Raw genomic sequence first — 20,043 nt, 5'->3', positions numbered from 1 at the left:
TTTTTCCCCCCTTCACTAGTTGATGTACAGTAAGGCGGAGGTACTGTATGGAGGAGCCCAGTGGGAGCGGGAGCTACTGCGCCTGCGCGCTGTTGGAGAGTTGTTTCTCCACCTCTATCCCTCCCACATTCAGATCTCTCTCTCTTTTCTCTCTCGCTCTCTCTCTCTCCCCCCTCCCTTCCTACCTCCTCCTCAATTCAAATACAGTTCCTCGCCGTGTTGGACATGTGATGAAAAAGTGACGGCTTCTCGCGCTCCGCTACGCCTTCTATTTCATCATCAGCAACACCCCCCCTCTTCACTACGCGTTCACCATCTCCTCTCTCTCTCTCTGTCTCTTTTTCACCCCCCCTAACCTCCTGTCTTTCTTCTTCCCCGTTTCGTTTGCTCCCCTCTTTCTGCTCCAGCCTCACGCAAGGGGGAGACTGAAGCTCTGCGAGGGGAAAAGAGAGAGAGAGGGAAAAAAGTGCTGCTATTTCTACAGTCAGGGCCTCCACACAGCCCGCCCCTCCATAGACGGAGCTGCTTTTTTTTTTCCTTTTTTTTCCACTCACTACTAGCTGGATTTTAACCCTCTGCTTCCAACTAGCTGCACAGCAGCAGTTCTGCAAAACCTGGCAACAAGTTGATATTCCAGGGCCCTTTTCTCTGACTTTTGCGCATAGATTTTTTTGCGTCCATCTTCGGATTTTCTTTTGCTGTTTAATTTCTTTTTTTTTTTTTACTGAAAAAGAACAAAATATTCTAACTTTGTTGGGGATTTTTTTCCCCCTCCTCTCCGCTTACGGTTTTTGTGTCGAATTCATTCGCTTCTTCTGGTTTTCTTTTGGATGGATTTTATTTTTTTTTTAAATCTTCTTCCTTTTCGGTGGCCGGGTGCGTGGGGACCAGAGGGCAGGGAGGGGGGCACGAGGGATGAAATTTCTCCGCTGGATGGGAGAGCCGGGACGCCATTTCGGGTAACCTGCCTGCGGTACGCTTGCGGTCTGGATGACCACACCGTGGATGGCAGTGAGGAGAACGCGGCCTGTGTGGCCGGAAGGCGGCTGTTGCACGTTTCAGTGTTCCTAAACACCCGTCCGCCATCGCCACTTTTGACCCGCATGAACTTCCGTACCGTGTTTGTTTTTTCGCTCCGCTTTTTGCCCCCCTCTTGTTTCCTTCCTGTGTCTTGCCGTTCGTCTCTCCCCCTCTCTCTCTCTCTCTGTCCGTCTATCTCTCTCTCTCCCCTCCTCACACTGACTGAAAGGGAACGAGTGGAGAGCTGAGCCGAAGCGCTTTCTGGGACAGGTGCCAACTCCAGACAAAAGAAAATTTTAAACTCAACAGCAGAGGGAAACGTTCCGAGTCGGAAAACAATCTTTGAATAGTTGCATCGGAATATCTGGTGTTTGCACGTTGCGCCCCCTTGCATGTACAAATTGTTCCCCTGTGATTGTGTATTTCTGTGTGTGTGCGCTGTTGAAACTAAATGTTTCAGCAGCAAACTAAACACTTTGACACTTTTCTGATTCGGAGTGAAGGCATCAGATTCAGGGCGTGATGAGGGGAGAGCGGCGTACGGAAAAGCTGCATTATTCATGCCGAGGCTGGGATTTGGAGCGCCTGTGCCATTTGCATGCATCAGACATGCCGTGTGCCTGTTTGCTAACATTCCTCACGGAAAGACTTGTTAAACGGGGCGGACAGGGCTGAGCCGGAGCCCCGCGGACCACCGCGTGGCGGCCTCTCGTTGTGTCGGGCCTCGCGCCGCTGGCCCAGACCGGACCGTCCGCCGGAGAGGAGACGGGCTAGCTATCGCTAAGGTGGGTGGAGGGGTGGCAGCCGAGGCTCGAAGGTGGGACTGACCCCAAGATCTGCAGCCGGAACTGAAGGCTGAGCTGGAAATGGGACAGTCTGATGGAAGGGGCAGAGGGGCTCCTGGGCAGGGGGGATCACTTGGTACCTGAAGTAGCTCTGAACCGGAGCTCATGGCTCTCTCCTCTTCTTAACAGGAGGTACGGATCTACGACGAGGAGAGCTGGAGGGAAATTCATCACCAGAACAAACATTCGCCTCCTCGCTCTCTGGAGTCTGTGAGTATTTATTTTATTTTTATTTCACGCACATATTCTTGCAGAGTTTCGACACCAGTTCTTTTTGCAAAAGCGAAGTTTAGATGCTTTTTTTTTTTTTACAAAAAAATTTTATTCAATTCAAACTTTCTTAACTCTTGCGGGCCCATTTCCATCTGAAACTTTAAAACAGACAAAAAACCAACGTAGAGCTGAGAAGATTTTCACTCTGAATTATTATTTTTTGGGGTTCTGAAACTAAATTACTGCATTTTTTTGGGGGGGGGAAATAGCAGTGAGCAAGCAAAAGTAATCAGTGGCTCTTGGATTGCACTTTGTGGGAATCAGTGAATAAGCGGAGGGCCGTAGTTGTGGAGGAATTTCATTCGAGGGATGTGGTTCGAGCTTCGGATGCAGAGAAGGACATAATGTACTGATCGGTTCGGTCCGTTTCCGGCTCTTTGGCGCGAAATGTTTATCAGAATATTTACTAAAATTTGCTCTATAATGAAAATATCTGTATATCGATCACATAAACACCAGACTTGTGTGTGTAGGGGTGTGTGTGTGGGGGTGCGTGGGAGTGTGTGTGGATAGGTAGGTTGAGTTGGGTTGATTGGTAGATCCTTATCTGTGTTTTTGAATGCAAGAAGAAATTGTATTTATGTCTCAGATTCAGCAAAATCACGCTGAAACTGATTACTCCGTTTAAATTTTTTTAATAAATGCAAGTATTTATTTTTTAGTAAGCAACTGCAACGCAAAAATAAATTTAAAAGATAATTTTTGCAGATTTTTTGTAAAGTGTACATTATGCTAATTTGAACGCGACATATTTTTTGCTGAATTTTGTTTTGCAAAAACAAACAAATACACTTAAAATCTAAATTGTGGCTTTATTACCTATCCCACCTGGTTTGTAAGTCGATTAATAGATCTAAATGGGCCAAAATGTCAAAGAAATTTTTTAAATATTTTTTTATATATCCCTGCATCGTTTCTATTCATCGAATCGTCTCTATCCGCCCATTCCTGCTCTGTGATTCTCTAACGAGCTCCCAAGTTGTCGTGCTGCCAAACAGAAGAGGGCATTCTTGAAGGACAAACCTGACTGTGACGTCACTCGGGGCTTTTTTGGGGGGATGATTGAAGCTCTTTGTACGTGCGGTCGAGTTAAATGCATTTCAGTGCTAGCTCCTGCTGAAGTGGGCAGACATCTCGGGCTGGCAGAGCATGGCGGCTCTCCACCCCTCGGGCCTTTTTTGGCAGTGGATGGCAGGATTCCAGTCGAGGGTTGCATGTAGAGAGGCAGATGGCAGGGTGCTGAGGCGCCTCTTTTGTCAGAGTCCACCTGAGTACGAGGACGGCTTCGACAGAGCCGACGGAGACGCATTTCTGTTTTTTTTCTCGCACAAAAGCTGACTTCGGATTAATCACAGCTAGGAATACGCACGCGACGGCGGCGCACGCACAAAACACAAGTTCACAGGCAAACTCTTATGTGCAATAGTGAGTATTTCCCCTTGATTGGCTGGTTGTGTTAATGCTAACTATTAGTTGTTTCTTTTAAAACAACTAGACGCTTATTTTTTTTTAAAGAAAGTAAACATTTTTCTTCTATTTGCGCCGTTTCAGGGTCTGAATCCAGTGCTTCATGTGTCGGCCATTTTACGTTTTTTCTTTCTTAAATCCGCAGAATGGTTTTCCCAGGTTGCAACAGGTCCTTATAATTATTTGGGAATTTTAAATAAGCATTTTTTTGTATTACACAGCACACACAATGCAAAAAATAGACAGAAATTCAAGGGCTATTTTTGTGGTTGAACTTGAACTTGAGGTCGACTTTAACCTTGAACTTGAGATGGAGTTGTGCATAAATTTGTGTTTTTTTTTAGAATGTGCCATTTGCAGAAAACAAACATTATGAAATAAAAAAAACCCCAATAATTATCCAAATGTAACAAAACGAATAGGACTGAGCGAAAAGAATAAAACAAATAAAAAGTTCCTGAAGATCGACATGAATTAAAATTGCTTATCTTTAGCTTCTTGTCGTTCACTTAATTCTGTCAAGTCACATTTCTGAGTCACGCTACAACGTTTTTCTGTTTTTTAATTTAACCAATCGTAACAGTTAGCGGATTCTTGTTTTAATTTTTGTTGTTTTGTTGTTTTTTTTGGGGGGGGGTTACAGTATATTTTTAAATGCAGATATAGTTTTCACCAGGTGCATAATTTAAAAGAATTTTTTTTATTTTTGCTGAGATTCCTTTAGTCTTATTCACGTTGGAGATATTTGTTTGGGAGAGTGCGTGTCTTTTGCTGTGTGTGTGTGGGTGTGTGTGTTTGTGTGTGTGTGTGTGTGTGTGTGGGTGTGTGTGTGTGTGTGTGTGTGTGGAGGGGTGGGCGTGTGTGTGTGTGTGAAGGTCGATTGGATTGCAAAATGATTAGAGGCTCGTTGCTGGGATTTTCTTTTTCTTTTTAGAAAAAACTTATGTAATTATGTCATTGTGGATTTTTTTATATATACTGCTCAAAAAAATAAAGGGAACACTTTAAGTGTTAAACACCTGTTTAAGTGTTCCCTTTATTTTTTTGAGCAGTGTATATATATATATATACACACATATATGTACATACACACATACAGTACGTCCATAAGATGAATATATTTCTGTTGTGAAATGTTTCTAATATTTATCTATCAGAGTGTGAATGGTTTAATTTATATCCTCACTTTTTTACCACCTAAATTATGTTTTGAGAGCAAAGAATGATAAAGAAAAGAGCTTCTTCAAATAGATATGGTCTCACAGCACGAATAATTAATTAGACAATAATGTTGATTCCGGATTCAAATGTGCTGAAACTAATGGGGGGGAACACAAATTCACTCAGGAGGTTGAAATAAAAGACAAATTTCATTTCCAGAGCATTACAGATTGGTGTGTCTCGGAAAGGTCACGTGTGGCATAGCTGCTGTGCGTTTCTGCCAGTGTGTTCGAACCAGCGCCTCAGACAGAAACAAGCCGCCATTGCTTTGCTCTGTTGGTTTAATGGACAAAGTGGGATGATTGTGCAGCGAACTCCTTTATGAGTTCGCTGCATTCAATTTGCCTAATATCAAATCCAGAGCGAAGTTGTGAACAGGGGGCCCAATCAACACATTGTTTAAATGTGTGAATTTTGACATGCTAACAAAGATTCTGGGTTTTTTTTTCTTTACTTCTTCACTTTAATAAGAAGTAATGCAGAACAAAAACTAAGAAACTGCATGTAGTTGTGAGTTTCTGATTAGATTTTTATCACTATTTAATTAATTTGACTTTTAATGACGCGCCTTTGTTGCAAATGATGAATAATTATCCAGAAGTAACATAAAATGGGTAATTTTTGCATGCGGTTATTGAACTTGAGTAAAATAAGAATAAAATATGTATTTGAAAGATCCCATTTGTACATCTGGATTCAGAAAAAGAGAATACACAATTAAGCTAGCAGGGGAGAAAAGCCTAAAATTGAAGGCCTAAAACCGGAACCATTCTGCAAAACCTTTTGATACCTTTCTGTTTTGTTGCATAGAAGCTGCTACATCTGATGTAATAAAAAAAAATTTTAAATTAGAGATTGTTAAACCCCACTATGAAGCTAAAGTTCGAACAGCTTTAGATTGAACTCTGATCAGGTCTGCATGGCGGCGACTAACCAGGCTCCCTCTCCCTTTCCTTCCCTCCTGCACTGGGAACATGGGGAGAGCAGATGAGTGGATCTACAGTGGCCACTAAAGGCTGCGGCACAAACTCGCACGAGGCCGCTCCTGATGTAGTGCCGGCCCGGTCTGAATGGAGGGGAGGGAGGCAGGACGGCGAGGCCGAGGCGCTCCACACGCCAACGGACTAACAAAGCACTCCATCTTCGCTTTTATGCTCGACGGCTAAGTTATTTCAGAGGATAACACGAGGATTTTAAACATTGGTTTGACTTTTTCATAAATGCTGGCTATGCTTCGTTTTTTGTTTTTGCTTTTAACCCATACATGGAAGCCATTAGCCCCAGTGGCTGCTGGGGGATTGGCTGTTTTATTCCCCTCGTGTTAATCAGGATGCCAGCTGGGAGTGTCACATGTAATTTATCCTGAAAACCGCAGTAACTCCGCAGAGACGGTCCGCGCGGCCATAATGACATAATATTGGACTGGGGGAGAGTTTCGGGGTGACGGATGATGTGGATTTTCCTTCCCCATACCTATTCCTCTTTTCCTGCATACGCTCTGAAACTAGACCTGTGTGACTTTCAAATGGCTGCTTTGCATCATGGCCTCCTTCACTTAAGAGAGGTCGAGGCTTTTTTGTGTTGTTGCTATTTCACCCCTTCTCAAATTTGTGCTGAATATGTGACCCACTTCATAAAGACTCCACCTTTAAGCAATGTTTGGGACTTCTAATCAAGCCGCTTCTCTGCCCTTATGATGATTGTTTGTTTTCAGATGCGCGTGATCTGTAACGTCACAGGTCTGCGCCTCTCAGCGCTCGTCGCCGGGACAGATACTTGCTTTATGTACCTGCCAGCGAAAGCGATATTCCAGATAAAACCCGAGCTGCACCCGCTCAACTCCTCTCTCTTCCAGAACTCGTATATTTCCCCAGCTCCTTGGCCTCCGTTGTCGCCAAGGCAATTTAGTTAGAGGGAGAAAAATTGCAAAATCAGCAACATATTTCCACATGAAGGTAAAATTGGAAGTGTTGAAAAGGCTCGCCTGCAACTCCTCAGCTATGAAAATACTGTTTAACCGCTGCCCCCCACCCTGCCCGGTTCATTTCGACTCCATCATTCTGTTACTAGTTCATCAGCAAAGAACTAAATGATCTTGGCTACTATTGGAGAAATGCACAAGTTTTGGCTTTGCTATTGCAGCTCATTGTTATAGTGGCTTTTCACTGATTTCCACCGTGTAACTCAGCGCTCCAGTAGTTTTGGCTCCTTTAGTTTTGGCTCCGGCTGATTGTCTGCAGCCCCAAGAGCAGAAATCAAGAAAGCTGTGGATGTTATCTTCTGCAGTGTGCTAAGACGGTGTGTGTTAATGTTTATACTGAGGGGTCATGAAAGTCTAAATCTAGGGTTTTGGGATCAGCATAAATTTGTTAAAAAATAAAAAAATAAAAGCTCAAATAATTAAAATAGCTTCCCCTCTCTTTATTGGTCCTTCTCACTGAACACCCCACCTTCATACTTCTCTGACATCAAACAAGAAACCCGTTCTGCTCAGAACATGCATCAAGAAAAAGCTGGAAGAACTCCAAAACTTGGGTTTCGAATGATGTAATTTTGTTTGTGCACCTCTGGGAAAGAGAACACATTCTTCTGCTCTTGTGGAGCATTTGTGGGCTGTAAAGTACTCCAGTTGTTGTTAATTGTTGGCCTTTTTGAATGTTTGTTTTTATCATTTGGAAGGTGATGTTGACCCTCAAGTGTGTAACAGAAAACCAGCACTGCAGGAAGCCAGGCAAGCAGAGTTGATGGAAAAGATAGGTGGCTGTTGATACAAAGAACTAGTTGAAGAGGCTGCAAAAATCTTGAAGCTGGGACAGAGGACAGGGCTGTGATGAATGGCTTAGGTCAGGGGTCAACAACCTTCACAATGCAAATAGACATGTTTACCCTCATTCTGATTAAGTAACATTTTACTAGAGAAACAAAACCACCATGATCTTTCAGAACTGTTACTCATCAACTTCATTAGTTTTAACGGTTAAATAATTCTACAAGTGAATGAAAACATTAAAAAAAACATTTAAAATAAAGTTTTCAGCCTAATGACAAAAAGAGAAGCCAACGCAACATTATTTCTTATTGCTGTTATTTTTATGCTGTGTTATTTTTTAAATGCTATGCAAATATAGCATAAACATACTGCTAATAGTGATATTTGTCATTATCCTTTTGTTGAAAAACACTGCTCAGTTCTATATCACTTTTGGCAAATGTTAAGGTTGACCCACTGTGGAGGGCGTAAAGCAGGGCTCTGCAACCTGTGGCTCTTTGGATTTTACACAGTGGCTCTTAAAAACTGGTTGAAATGATTAAGAGCTTTTACATATAGATATAATAACAAATGCACATTCTAGCAGTTTTTAATGGTTTTATTTAAGAATTTTTTGTAACAGAATGAAACGAAGAGCACCAGTAATATATATTTTTACATTACTTTCTACAAATTTTAACATGCTATAGAGGGAAATGTGTGGATTGAATACCTCTGAGCTAAACAGTCATATTTGGCCCCAGAAACATCAGTAACACATCGTGGTTTAGCTCACGTCCTTTCCATATGTTGGATAAATTCATATGGATCTGTAGCAAAACTTGGTATCTGATGTTCCAAACACGTTCTTCATCCTGTCTGACTACTTGAGTCATTTTGCAAAGACGTGGTCAAAAAAAGTCTCTGTGAACTGGTTAAAGTCTTGTTGCCAGAAAGGTTTTTTTGGTTTTTTTTTTTCATAAACTCATGCAAATTGCACATGAGCGTTGTTGTAAACGCATCAAACCCATAGGGGGCAGTTGAGCGCAAAGCTAAAACCTGTGTCAGCCAATCAGATTGCTTCAGTGCAACAACTTCCTGTTAGGAATCCAACATGGCAGCAGGAAGTTCATTTGTGTGAATAGATAGATGTATAGGCTGAGCTACTTTTAAACTGCTTATTAGAATATAAAGTCAATAAGATACAAGGGTAAGCAATTCAATTATGTGAATATGTTGGTGCATTATTTATCGCAGACTGTAATGTGCGGGATCCTAAATCTTTGTTTTTCTGTATTTTCTCAAATCTCCACTTTGATGAATTATTAGTGAATTTAAGCAGAGTTTTCATGTGGACGAAATTCATAAAACTGTATGGGTTTTGTCAAATATCCAGCTATGGGTGGAGTTGGCCTAAAACACACTCAAACAAAAAACTGGTCAAAAACTTTTCCTGCTGTTTTACAATTGTGCTCTACTTTGTGTCAGCCTGTCACAAAAAGTACCATAAAAGTGCAGCAACTTGTGATTGTAATAGAGAACGGGTCAAGGGGTGCAAGTCCTTTTCCAAGGTGATGTAATCTATGCTTTTGTACCGTACCCTGTGATACACAAACCAAAAATACTGCAGATTATTCCCTTTGCTCGTACGCAAACCAGGCTCCGTGAGTCACCAACATGCATGCACATAAAAACAGCACACCCACACTCACAGTGAGCGCACAGATCGGACATGAATCTCCCCTCCACGGGCTGGAGGAGTTGGGTTACTCATGAGCACACAAACATGCGCTGGCAGCGCTCCAAGCCGGTGCCTGTAATTACAAAATGTTAAGAGACAAAATTTAAAGGGACGGGTCCCCAGCAATGTCCCGCGCAGAGATTAGCGTCCTTGTACAGAATTATCACCGGTTGGCAGCTGCCAAAAAAACGAGTGGAGCCTTTTAATTGGCAGGGGGAAGGGGGTCCTCCTTGGGTCTGCTGGAGGACGGTGCTAGTGTCTCGTTTTGTCCTCCATCACGCTCTTTTTTTTTTGTGGTGGTTGTCTTCTGCAGCCTGAGATTCAGATGGATGACTAACCAGCTCTGCTGTTTCTCATGACGCTCCACCTCCACACGGCCGTGTTGGCTCTCCGCGCACGAGATCGCCGTGTACGTTAACGCCGCGCAGGCCTGCACGTGGTCCGCGATGTGCAAACCGGGTCATGGTGTGCTGTATGTCCAGTGAGGCAGTTATTATGCTCACAAGTACACGCAGATGCTCTGCTTCGCCCACGCACATGACACCGCGGGCTTTCAGCGAACCGAGTGTGCCAGTTGCGCGTGCGCGTCTATCCAGCGAGTGGGTGATTCTGGGCAAGGCCAAGGCCGGGACCGGTTGGTGTCAGGAGAGCATACGGCGCCGACAGTGGCACACGGGGGCCAGCTAAGAGAGTGCGGCGTGTTGCGTGTTCGGCTAATGAGGTTCCACGGCCGGGCCAAGCTGTGGGGCGAGCTTATTAGTAAACAGGCCACGAAGAAGAAGACCCCGCAGCCCCTCCGCTCCTGCCCGTAGACTCTCTAACACATCGTTGTGCCGATCAGATTTCTGCTCATACTTCTTGGTTTTTTTAGCATCTTTTTTTTGCACTGCGAGCTCTCATTTGATTTTTCTCTCTCCCTCTTGCAGGTTGTGGGATGGCGTTCTAGCCTCTGGCGCTAATATTTGACCAACAAGTGACGTTGTGGGAAGTCAAAGGCAGCATTGTAAGTATCTTTATGGTGCTATAAATTTGATTCATTGTATAGTTTGGATTAGAGATGCACCAGTCAGGCAGTTCCTGGCCAATACCAACTGTTTAGCTTTTTGTTTATATCTTATGTGGCGAATCCACATTTTCTCACCCCCAAAGCCTGAAACACAAAACAGGAAATGTTTGGAATTCAGCACATAATCAAATGAATTAATTTGCATTACCGTGTCAAAGCATTTATCTGATCTCATCTTGGATTCTGCAGTATTGAGAAATATGTTACCTTCGTCTTGAGGAACATTTTGTGGAACGTTAAGTCTACATATTTTGCTGCAATCCTTCTCTGAATAGAGCATGTATATTGGGATAAAAGCCGTGGAGTTCAACTGTGTTGTAGTGGGGCATGTTACTTTTGCCTTGTTTTCACAGCATATTTTTGTCACATATATATTTAAGGATCAGTAGACCATCTGGGAATGAAATTTCAATAATTTACATGAAGCCCTAAAGGGACAGAAAGCTATTAGCCTAGTTAATCAGAAAGTAGGTCATGCTGACAGTTTCAATTTTAGTTTTAAGCATCTGGCATGCCAAGGTGAGTCCAACATCTGCATAAGCGTTGCATGAGAATAAGGGTGCATTCACACCAGCCCTGTTCAGTTCGCTTTAATTAAAGTCCAGGTTGTTTGCATGGAAAGCCCAGTTTGTTTTATGAGGCGTGAATGCGCAATTGAACTCTGATACGGACCAAAAACATAAACTCTCCTCCACCTAAAAGCCCACGTCTCTGTGCGGTTGAAGTGAACACTTATGTGAAAGCCGAAACCGCTCCAAAAGTAGGGAATGGACTATGACGCAAGGCATCCTGGGTAAATACGACCAAAATGATGGCTTGTGCAAGATTTAGAGCAATTCTAAATCAGCTAAAATCTGATGCTACTCCATTTTTGTTTACGTTTTGCAAGTAAGGAAGTTGCGCTCATGTCTTCTGCTGAGGTCTTTGTGTTGTTTCCTTCAGTGCGTTTTGGTGCAGCGCCACCACAGGTGAGGGGGCTGAACAGGTTTTTCAAAGGATTTGGTTCATGTGACATAGTGAAGCGTGAAAGCGAACCGCACCAGGCGATAACAGATGTTGCAATTTTTATCCCAATCGAACAAAGTCTAGAATCAAACCCAGTCGACTATCAGGTGTGAAAATATTTAAAGTAACATGATTTGACTGCTGATGTTTGAGTTGCAGCTGCTCCCCCATCTCTGGTTGACTGATCGGTGCACCTCTAGGCAGGATAAATTGAAATTTATCAAAATGTATCCCTGTTGTTTTGTTTTGTATTTTATTTATTCAGATAATGTCAGCGATACAATTTTGTCTATCTTTCATTTGTTATGCACATGGCGTCTCATGGCTTTGTTTACTGTTTCTTCCTTTCTCTTTGTGCGCTTGTGTCAGATTAAAATCATAACGTCTGGACGTTGTGGCTTTATTCCATTTTTAAGAAACCCGAGCAGGTCCCAGTGGCTTATTAGTGGAGTACATTAAGAAACCCAAACAAACATAATCTTCACGGTAAAACGCTTTCAGGCTAATCTTTACCGTCCGCCAGGCGTACAGTGAAAGTCCTCTCTCTCTGTGCCCGGGCCCGGATCTGTGAGAAAATGGCTTCCACTCTTGTGCCTTCCAGCACTCGGCTCCCCTCACCGCCATTTTGTGCGATCGCTGCCAAAGTAGTCAGGTAGTTGGACGAGAGGGACGGAGAGGAGCGGAGGAAAAGAGGCTGCAACTGGACGCCGGGTTGAGGAGCGAATTAAAATAAACGGAGAGGAGTCGCAGGAAGCGCAGCGTCAGAGCGTTAACCGTCTCTCTCTTTTTCTTTTTTGTTTGTTTCTTACGGAGAGTTGTTTCACTTCTGTTCTGGCTGACTAGAGGGAAAAAAAGCAACTCTTTTTGTCCAAAAAGCTGGCCCAGGGTGGACCTCCGTCAGCTGTTCTTTATCACATGACACAAAGCTGCTTCGCACCACCCGTCCGCCGTGCGTTATTTGCCCATGTTCTCCTTCGACTTGTTTGCTCGTGATTCTCTAAATAAACACACGTTGCCTGCCCTTATACCTGTTTTCAGCCTGAGCGGACACTGCTGTTGCTGTGGCTGCATCACATGAACTCGGTAACCCTCCCGACCCCGGCCCCGGCCCCGCCTCGCAACCTACATCAACTATCTGGAGTCCTGTATGCGCCAGGCATTTGATTTCATGTGCAGATGTTATGAAGATCCTCCTCTCATCTGACCCTTAAGACCACAGATACCAGATATCTAGACGTGTCTGATGAGGCTTTTTTTTTTAACTTCTCATTGCTCTTTTTATCTGATAAAAGCAAATGAATTAGTACAATTAGATAAGGTCTTTATTGTTTTGCTAATTTGAACTCTATCATGATAAATCTGAATCAGTATAATTCAGATTTACTCTAGCTGACCAGGCTAGTTGATTGCTTTGTTTTCACTTTTTACGCAATTTAGAGCAAACAAGCTAGTCTTCTATCCGGAGTTTGAAACTTTTACCCATTTTTCCTTTGCAGAGCAGCTTGAGCTCACTCAGATCGGATGGAGGTCGATTGATGGACATCAGTTTTTAAAATATTGTTTCAAGACTCCTGATCTGATTTCAATCCAATCTGATTTGAAACTTCCTGGCAAAGAAAAAATACAAAAACATTTCTCAAAACCATGATGCTTCCTCCACAATTTCTCAGTGTTTTTCCCACAAATACAGTTTTCCATGTATGCCAAAAATATTGGTTTAGTCTCATCTAAACAGAGCATCTTTTCCCACGTTATAACAGCAGAATGTCTTCTGATGGCTTTCTTTTAACAATAGTTGCATTCATAAAACACGAAATCTTACCAAGTGTTTTTTTTCCTATTAGTTTCTAGTGAAAATATCTTAAGTTACACATTGAAATAAAGTTATAGAAACTTGTTTTGAGTCAATAATATTTAAAAATAGATTTAAAAAAAAAAAATACTAGTTCCACTTTCCACTAGCAGAATTTTCACTTACAACATGGGGGAAAATGTCTTGCTCTAAGTGGAAAAAAAATCTGCCTGTTAACTGATTTTATGTAATTATTGACTTAAAATAAACCCTTCAACCTCGCTCAAAATGTTCGTTTTCCTCTATTTCAAGATATTTGCACTAGAAACTACACAAAGCTAGACTCTTCTTTACAAATTAGGCGATCAAAAGGCAACTGGTGGATTTTATTTCAGCACATCGGAGTAAAAGGGCTGAATGCTGTCTGCACCTTTTGAGATTTTTTCTCTTTACAGCCCACACCTTTTTTTTATGCACCGTTCTGTGCCTGTCGCATTCATATCCCATCCAAGTACGCCGAAGTTTGCAGCCGCAACACGGCAAAGTTCACGGGGTGCGAATACATTTGCGAGGCTCGAAGTTATGCCATATGTATAAATACGTCCACACTGTCTCAAATTTAGACTCTAACTTAGAGTCTAGCTGCAGAACATTGCAGAAATCCCCCCTGCTCATTCCTCCTCGTCAGATATAGGCAGCCTATTTAGGCCTGTCACAGACGATCTCTCATTGCGACAGGCAGCCAGTCAGTCAGGAGCTCCGTTAACAGTGCAGCATGCACTCTGTCCCCTTTGGCTGCTCCCTCCTTAATCTGCTCATGTGTTTGCATATGGGACAGAGCGGCATCCATATTGTGTTTGTGGAATGAATTATTAAATGCCATTGCATAAGCATTGTCGGTTTCTGGGGCATATCGCTCCACCATCTACCCAGAGACTAAAGCATGAATACATTTAGACAGCCTAGACCTCTTGGAAGTGATATGGCGGAGCTGGCCGGCCCGCGTTTGTTTATGGTTATATAGAGCAGATGGCCGTGCAGCATGGTCACATATCACACGCTGAGTGCGGTGCGAGCGCCGCGGCGTGCTCAAAGCGCTTTTAGGCAGAAATGTGGCCTCCACTTGAAGAGGGGGAGATTCGAAGCCACAGAAACGCATCACAGTTTTGTTTTTTTCCCCCCGATTCCATGTCTCCTTATCGGAGAACATTACTGTACGCTCGCTTTCACTCTGGCAGCTGTCGCAAAAAAACTGCACATTCGCTAATAACCGCTGCCAAATCCGTGTTTTCGGTTCTATCTGCGGCTAACTGGGCTATATTTACGGCTGCAGCTTTCAGCTAGAACTGCTGACTTAACTCCGCTGTTGCCTGGAAGAAACAACCTCTCAAAGGTTACGCGTCTCTCCCTCTCATCTGTAAGTCGGAGTTTAAATCCATGTGTCCCAATCTAAATATAGCTGGCAACAGATGCAGCCTGATGAGGCGCTGGTTAAGGTGAAGGGAGAGAGATGCCTGTAGGCTGGGTGAAGCAAAAGGACTATAAACCTGTGGTAATGGCCAGAGACCCAACAGGCGGCTCACGGCACGCGGCTCTCCAACATCAGTGCTGAAATATGCAAAAAAACAAATGTAGATGACTGCTGACATGAAGACAATGGATGTTAAAAAGTTTATAAATGTGGAGGAAAAGAGACACCTGGTTTTGTTTGTTCATCAAAAGACTGATTTATTTGGTCAAAACTTGAACAAAAAGCATCTGTGAGCAACAGTTTCAGTTTTCTCACAGTCCCTGGCTTTGGTTTAGGTCCAGGCTTTGGCTAGGCCATTTCAGAGCATTAGCAAGCTTTGATTCCAAACCATTCCGTTCAAGCTTGGCTGTATGTTCTTGGTTGCTGTCTTACTAGAATGTGAACCTCCACCTCAGTCAAGTATTTTGCATCCTGTGACAGGTTTTCCTTCCCTAGCAAAGGAAAACCTTTCCCCCTACTAGGTTTTACATTTACTTTCAGGCTCCTGTGTGGCTTCAGTGTGTTTTCACACCTCATAGTCCGGTAGACTCCAGTTGATTGGGGACCAAAGTTTCAACATTTGTTACATTTTCAGCTGCTGCGATTCTCTTTCATGATGCACGAACCAAACTCCTTACCGTGTTGCCTCTGATGGCACTGCACTAAGAACCTACTGAGGGAAACACAAAAACCTCAGAAGAAGACATGAGCTAAGCTTCTTTTCAACAAAAATGGAGTATAGTCAGATTGTAGCTGTAATAGAAATTCACTATTGTCTTTGGTAAAACACCATCAGCCATTTGTTCCTCTGGCGCTACATTTGCTTGTTTGTTTTGGTTGTTTTTACCCAGAATTCCCTTTACGATGGTCCTGCTTTCGAACCACACCAGATTTCACATTAATCAAACAGAGACCTTAGTTTTTAGTCGGATCGGAGTTTGCTTTTTTGGTCCACGTCAGAGTTTGATTATGATTACTCCCAAAATGAACCGGACTTTGTAGACAAACGAACTAGAGTTCAATTACTAAGCTAAACAGGGCTGGTGTGAATGCACCCCTGGTGTTAACGCAGAACACAAGAATCGCAGCTTCCTTCTGGTTCTCGCACTGAAGGATGCAGTTCACAAAAATAAGTTTCTAAGTCTCCCCTGAAGCAATGTCTTCCAAAATGTGATGTCTAAACCTAAACAAAGCCGCTTCTTTGCAGAACTGAGTCTCCCGCCTGTGCGCATGCAAAACCCTTTCTGCTCCTCTGCGCACGTAATGTCAAAATACTGCATGTGTGAGAAATGAGAGGCAGCTGGCAAGGTTGGACAGAGTGGTCTGAGCAAACCCCTGCTGCTCACCCTGTCATTACAATGATTAGGGTCACATTTTTACACTAAAAGATGGGGCTGCAAGGCTAGGGATCAGCTAAGTCTGCCTAATCCCCGCCCTCTTCTCCTGGCATGTTTTTATGGCTCTGCCGGGGGCGGAGTGGAGAGCTAAATCACCAGGGGACAGTTTATCCTGACAGGCAAACACACAAACAGCGTTACGAGCTCATGCGCGCGCTCGCTGCCTCGCTCTGTCACACACGTCAGGACACATGTTGATCGGCAGCGACGAACTCGCAGGCGAAACCCGAGCTTAGGCGCGCAGGTGAAGCTGCAACGCACAATCGGACCGGCGCGCGTGCTCCCGTAAAAAACTCTTGTTCTGTATATCACACACGCTCACACATGGTTTGCAAGCATAATATCTGCCTCATGCAAAGGTGACAGGGAGGTCAGCCTGTCTGACTTTGAGCAGAATCCCCCTGCGGCTTGCCCCAGCCATTGCCCCTGGCATGTGTAACAGAACCTGCCCACACCCTCCACACCACCCCTCCACCCCCCAGCTCCTATCCTGCCTCCTCCTGCTGCCTGCCCCTTGGCCTTGGTATAAATAGATGGGGGGGTCTGGGCAGAGGCGGGGGGGGGGGGGGGTACACAGTAACCATGCTTCACTTTATAAATGCCCCTGCCATTGCTATCTGGATTCCTCCCATCCTCGCTCAGACATCTTTTGTCTAAAGCAGGCAGAAACCAAATCCCTTACATTATGAAAGGAGCATTACTTATTTGTTTTCCAAATAAATAGAAGAACTAATGTAATACAGAAGTTGTTAAAAGCAACCACAATGGACAGGCTTTAAATCCCCAAATTTAAATGTAAGAGTGTTTTCACATCTGGTTGGTAGACTCGGTTTGATTGCAACCTCTGTTACATTTTCACACTGCGTTGTGTCAAACGCTCCAAACTAATTAAAAAACCTGTTTCCCATCTTGCCTGTGGTGGCGCTGCACCAAGAACCACTGAGGGAAACAACATTAAAACCTCTGAAGAAGACATGAGCGCAACTTTCTTCTTCGAGAAATCTACATAGAAATAGAGTGCCGTCAGATTTCAGTGATTATTCAATTTCTCTTTTGCTGTTGGGAAAAGATCTCGAGCCATTCCGCACACTAGCGCTAAACTCGTTCATTTGTTTTGGTCACATTTACCCATAATGCACTGCGTTATAGTCTGCTTCCTGCGTTTGCGACAGTTTCCTGTCTGCTTGGCTCCACATATGCATTCAAACCACACCAGAGTCGGATAGGGCGCTCACATTCAAACCTGTGAGTCCTTCGCAGAGCAGCTGGATTTATAGAGATTAAATTATACACTGATTTACTTTGTGTACTTTGTTCCAATTCAGTCTTTAATTTGAACACAGTTCTGTGCGAATGTTTTGAAATTAAACTTTCAGATATAGATTTCAGGTGTATAAAAGTCTGCAGAGGAAATTTTATTCTGGAAAAACATGGAATCAAAAAGTATGGAGACTTTTGTAAAAGGCACTTGATTTGTTTAGGAGTGTCAGCAGGGCCCGATTTACAAGGATGTGGGCCAGTTTTGGTGCCCTATCCACTGAGGACAAAATATTTTGCCAATTCAAATTACAGTACATTATTAAGTAATATATCAGCTGCTATGAAGCGATGCTTTGTGGGTTTCATACGTTCCCTGACTTGTGGCTCCTTGTTGTTCCCAAACAAATTTACCATGACTTTACAATTTTCAAATATGCAAGTTTTGTTTATATCCATAAAAATCCAAAAATGCTTATGCAACTCGCCAGTGGCGGCGTTAGGGGGTGCTATAGCCCCCCCTGGAAAAGTCATAGCACCCCCAGAAAATATTGCATTTATTATTTTTATCTGATTTAACATTACCTATATGTAGTTGTTGCGGCATTTTTATCAAAAGATGCAAAATACAAAGAAATTATTATATACTGAGTAAAAATTAAAAACACATCCCACAAGAGGATTTAAACTTTGTCTATGCATACTATCACTTCCAGGAAACAGTTGACATGATGCCGGCTCCGCCCACATGCAGACCTGGAGCCATCCTCCCCCAATCATTCCAGGGTATTTGTCAGCAACTGACCAATCGGCGGTCGCAATTTGTCAGAAAGTGTACGTCTCTTATCTAGGTGATAACAATATTCAGCAATATTGACAGTGTTTATGATACCAAACTACCATGTTAGTCAGCTCAAAGATAACCGGTAGTAAGCATAACATGTTTTTATCATAATAGTGATAGTCAAATCAAGCCCTGTAGCGGTTAATTAGGCAATTAAATAAACACAAGTTAATTCAAAAAAATAAATATGTTTAAATCCATGTCTCCACCACGATGGATGTTCAAGCCAATGCTCTCCTTTTTCCTTTGTCTATCCCCTTTGTCATGAATGCTGTTTTAACCTAAACAATGTAATATTATCTGGAAGTAATCTTGCTAATGGCTGAAGGCTTTGTGCTGACGTCTAAGCGTCAAATAAATGCAAATCAATCTGATTAAAATAACAATACTGATGCGTGTGTGTTGATAACTATAGGGAGAAAAAAATCAGTCATAGCATCCTCAGTAAAATGCTTAGCTTAGCTGGAGCCGCCACTGCATCTCGCCTGATATGGGCCTATTAGTATTGTATAAAGTACAATGTTTGCTAAACATACATTTATCAAAAAAAAAAAAAAAAAATCTGTGGGTTCTCCAAGAATTTTGGCCCTGGGCTGCAGCCCTAGTAAGCTCTTTCTAATGTCTGGGGGAGTCAGAGTATATTACGATAAATACAAATGTATTAAAAAAATATATTAATAATAAAAAAATTCAAACCATGTTTGTGGTTGCAACCTGAGAAAATGTAAAATACTTCAAGGATAAAAAGTGGGAATAGAGTGTGCAAAACCTGCTGAACTTTGCACAATTTAGCAAATTTGCCCTAGATGTACGACTCAATATGAACACAACTACAAATCTGCAGTTCAACTGGACAACTGATCTAATCAGGATGGCTTAAATCATAACCAGATACATGCAAAGAGTGGTCACAGATTGTACAAGGACCTGTTTTTTTCCTGAACAGTCCTTACACCCACTGACCACAGAGATTTGAGAGCCCACAGATCAGGTTACAGGGTTACAGCACTCCACCTCCACTGTCACTTCAGTCAAACTATGCTCGGGTATTGATTGATCGGCGCCGAGGCACTCAAGACTCAAGTGTGATTGAATTGCAGCGACTTTTTAGGCAGTGTGCGCTTTTTTCTTTCTTTTTTTTTTTGCTGCAAACGTCGTTGTGAAAATAAGATGACGTAAACAAAGATCATGTTGTGCCTGGCTCCCTCGGGGGGGGGGGGGTCGCCGAGCCGCTGCGAGTGGACGCCTGTCTTGAAACCGTGTCCTCGCGAAGCCCGTCTGTTGACTTTGTTTAGTTGCTCATGCGTTCGTGTGACATTACGAGACGGTGAGGTGTGGAAAGCAAGACATTTTGCACCGCAGAGCCTCCGAGGAGCCGATGGAAGCGGCGTGTCGGTGGCACAGCTGAAGGGAATGCTTTGCCGCGATTGCACACTTCTGAGAAGGCTGAACTTTGTAAGGTGGACAACGTTCGGGTGAAAAAGCGTGTGGGCGCTCGTGTCCTCTGCTGCGTGTAGGTGTGAATGTCTCTCTGTCACTGCAGTATAAGACCTGGCTTCACTTGAAAGCAGTAGCTTTTCTGAACATGCACTCAGCTGGCCAGGACCCTGCAGCCATAAACTATATTAGACTGAAGTATGTCCAGTCAGCAGACTGGGAGGAGTGCGCCTTGACCCTGCCTTATGAAGTCAGGGCCACATGTCGCTGAGCGTTTTACAGGACTCAAACGTGATTTACATTTTTCTAGCAGAGATTCCTTACTTAGAGCCCAAACCATTTATGCATCGAGTGGCACAATAGCTCACAATAGTTGAAGTAGGCGACTCTCTTGGCGTCCTCATTTAGTGTGTAAATCC

At 43.3% G+C, this 20,043-nt stretch overlaps 1 protein-coding gene across 1 annotated transcript in view; it reads left to right on the top strand.

The window, feature by feature from the left end:
- Window positions 1–185: 185 nt before the first annotated feature.
- pparab (peroxisome proliferator-activated receptor alpha b) overlaps window positions 186–20,043 on the top strand; it is a 75,871-nt gene continuing 56,013 nt past the window's right edge. Inside the window, exons 1-3 of the mRNA XM_028035668.1 lie at window positions 186–1,805; window positions 1,995–2,075; window positions 10,243–10,319. The gene's annotated coding sequence lies outside the window, so the exon portion shown is untranslated. The remainder of the gene's footprint in view (window positions 1,806–1,994; window positions 2,076–10,242; window positions 10,320–20,043) is intronic.

The sequence above is a fragment of the Xiphophorus couchianus genome, chromosome 2, assembly GCF_001444195.1.
Source record: "Xiphophorus couchianus chromosome 2, X_couchianus-1.0, whole genome shotgun sequence".
NCBI lineage: Eukaryota > Metazoa > Chordata > Actinopteri > Cyprinodontiformes > Poeciliidae > Xiphophorus > Xiphophorus couchianus.
The sequence above is the reverse complement of the archived record's forward strand: the minus strand, read 5'-3'. Positions and strand labels throughout refer to the sequence as shown.